Below are 3,464 nucleotides of genomic sequence, written 5' to 3'. Positions count from 1 at the left end.
AAGGAAATTTCGGACGAGAGAAGACAATAATGGAAGGCGAAAGCGAAGGGGGGAGGGGGAGGGGGAGGGGGCTCCTGTTACAGCTGCAATGCGAGGTGGTTTTCCTCTCTCTCTCTCTCTCTCTCTCTCTCTCTCTCTCTCTCTCTCTCTCTCTCTCTCTCCACTCCTCTCATCCTCCTCTCTCTCGACTCTCTCACCACCATCTCTATCCAGCTCCCACCTCCCTCCTCTCATCTCCTCTCTCTCTCTCTCTCTCACTCTCTCCATCCCCTCCTCTCTCTCTCCTCTCACTCTCTCTCTCTCTCTCTCCTTTTCTTTTCTCTCTCTCCATCTTCTCTTACCTCTCTCAACCGATCTCCTCAATCCTCTCCTCTCCCATCCTCCTCTCTCTCCTCTCTCCTCTCACTCATCCTTCTTCTCCCTCTCTCCCTCTCCCCTCTACATCTCCTCTCTCTCCTCACTCTCAGTACCGCTCTCCACTCCTCTCTCTCCTGTCTCACTCCTTCCTTTCACTCTTCTTTTCCTGTTCTTTCTCTCTTTCTCTCCACTCCTCCTCTCCTCTTTCTCTTCTCTCTCCCTCCTTCTCTTCTCTCTTCCTCCTTCTCTTCTCTCTTACGCTCTATCCCTTCGATACCTATCTTCACTCTCTCTATCCCCTACTCTCTATCCTCTCTCATCTCCTCCTCTCATCCCTCTCTCTCTACTCTCCTTTCTTCTTTTCTCTCTCTCCCTTTCTCTCTCTCTCTCTCTCTTTCTCTTCTCTCTCTTGTTTCCTTTCTCTTTCTCTCCCTCCTCTTTCCCCTCCCCACCATCTTCTCCTCCTTCCTACCATCTCTCCCCCTCTTCAATATTTATCTATTCCTGTCTATATGTTTGCGTTTCTTTTCATATGTTTGTCTGTGTACTTATCTTTCACTTTTTTCATTAATTTATTTATTTTTCACTTAATACCTTCTCTTGCTCTTTCATCTTCTCCCTCTCCTTCTTTTTAATTCGGCCATTCTTTATATCCTTTTCTCCTCTTTCCTCTTCTCTGTGTTTCCCTGTCTTAATCTGTTCTATATTTGTTTTTTTTGTGTTTTTTTGTTCTTCTTGTTCCCCTTTCATCTTTGGCGGTATCTCTCCTTTTTTTCCAATTCCTAACTTTTCTATATCCTTGTCTCTAATTCTCTCTGTATCTCTCTCTCTCTCTCTCTCTCTCTCTCTCTCTCTCTCTCTCCATTCTCTCACCATCTCCTCTCCTCTCTCCTCCCTCCTCTCTCCCTCGCTCACCCATAATCCTCATCTCTCACTCTCTCTCTCTCTCTCTCTCTAATCTATCTATCTATCTAATCCTATCTATTAACTATCTATCTATCTATCTAACTCTCTCAACTTTCTCTTCTCTTACTATCTCTCGTCTCTCTCTTCTCTTTTCTTTACCCTTCTTTTCTCTCTCTTTCTCTCTCTCTCTCTCTCTCTCTCTCTCTCTCTCTCTATCTATCTATCTATCTATCTAATTATCTATCTATCTATCTATCTATCTACCTACCTATCTATCTATCTTTCTTTCTTTCTCTCTTTCTCCCTCTCCCTCTTTCTCTTTCTCTCTCTCTCTCTCTCTCTCATTCTCTCTCTCTCTCTCTCTCTCTCTCTCTCTCTCTCTCTCTATTCTCCACTCTCCTCCCTCCGCCTCACACACTCCCCTTCTCTCTCCAACTCTCTCTCACAGTCTCCTCTATACTCTTCTCACTAAATCACCCCTCTCTCCTCCTCCTCATCTCTCTCTCTCCTCACTCCATCCGTTCTCTCTCTCTCTCTCTCCCTCTATCTCTATCTATCTATCTATCTATCTTTCTTTCTCTGACTTACCCTCTTCGCGTTTTTAGATTTTTTAGCATTAGCTACGTGTTTTGCGTTTTTTATCAGTCCCTCAATTCATCCATCTTTATCACTCTTTCTTACTTTCTTCTTTCTCTTTTTTACTAATTTCTCTTCCCTACTTTCCCTCATTCTTTTCCCAATAACCCCCTAACCCCCCCCCCCTAAAAAAGAAAAAAAAAAAAAAAAAAAAAAAAAAAAAAAAAAAAAAAAAAAACATCAGATCACTAACAGGTCACAACAGGTCATGCCTGAATACCTGTTGCATGACTCACCTACACACGCACACGTCTGATCTTTCCTCCCGTCCATTTTCAGGTCGTCTCGTAAACATCCCGATATTTTGCGAGATTTGGCGAGAGAGGAAAACCGGAGCTGTTCTTCGCGTAAACAATTTTGATTTCACGCTCGGTTGTAAACACATATGTACGGAGGGGGGGAGGGGGGGGAGGGGGAGACGCAACAAAAGCACGGGTGTTTATGCTCGGATATAAACGGGAAATTGTAGAGAAAAATGAATAATTACGACATGCATAAGTAAACAAGGGGGAGAAAGGGTGGAGCCGGTGAAAGAAAAGGAAAAGGGAGGTAGAGATAGATTAGAAAGATTTGGGAGTTATGCATGTGAAAGGAAGTGAGAGAGAGAGAGAAAGGGGGAGTGAGAGAGAGAGAGGGGGGAGTGGTGAGGATGGGGGGGAGGGAGTAGATGGGACGGATGTGAAGAGAGGGGGACAACCCAGGCAGGAACAAAGGCAGAGATAGAGACACAGGTAGAAGAGAGGAGGGGCGATGGGGGGGGAAATAGGGGGGGGAGATAGAGAGATGTACAGCAATACAGCACAGACTATATCGAGACCCACCCAGATCGAGGAGAGAAAGAGAAAGAAAGAGAGAGACGGACAGCCAGGCAGACAAAGACAGAGATAGAGACACACACAGAGAGGAGGAGAGAGAGAGAAAGAGAGAGAGAGAGAGAGAGAGATAAAACGAGAGAAAGAAAGAAAGAAAGAATCAGAAAAAGAGATAGCGGGATGACAATGAGAGAAAGCGAGAGAGAAAATAATCTACAGAAAGAAAAAGCAAGCGAAAAAAGAAAAAGAAAAATTGAAAAAAAGAGAAAAAAGAGGAATCAACAGATAGGAAAAAATACACCCCTACCCAACCCACCCCCACCCCACCCTACAACACTCCATTAACAGCAACTAATGATGTACAACAGCAAATGACATGTAACTTATTCAACTAGTTAAAACCAGTCAATGCTGTCAGAACATGGGCCATCAAAGTTGATTTTCCATGCTGTGAATGCTGTGATTCCTATAAATGCTGTGATTCCCGTGAATGCTGTGATTCCTATAAATGCTATGATTCCTATAAATGCTGTGATTCCTGTGAATGCTGTGACTCATGTGAATGCTATGATTCCTATAAATGCTGTGATTCCTGTGAATGCTGTGACTCCTGTGAATGCTATGATTCCTATAAATGCTGTGATTCCTGTGAATGCTGTAATTCCTGTGAATACTGTGAATGCTGTGATTCCTGTGATTCCTGTGAATACTGTGAATGCTGTGAATGCTGTGATTCCTATAAATGCTGTGATT

Source organism: Penaeus japonicus, unplaced genomic scaffold (assembly GCF_977035675.1).
Source record: "Penaeus japonicus unplaced genomic scaffold, GWHDUDI00000001_assembly GWHDUDI00000016, whole genome shotgun sequence".
In the NCBI taxonomy this organism is placed as follows: Eukaryota; Metazoa; Arthropoda; class Malacostraca; order Decapoda; family Penaeidae; genus Penaeus; species Penaeus japonicus.
Note: the sequence above shows the minus strand (reverse complement) of the source record.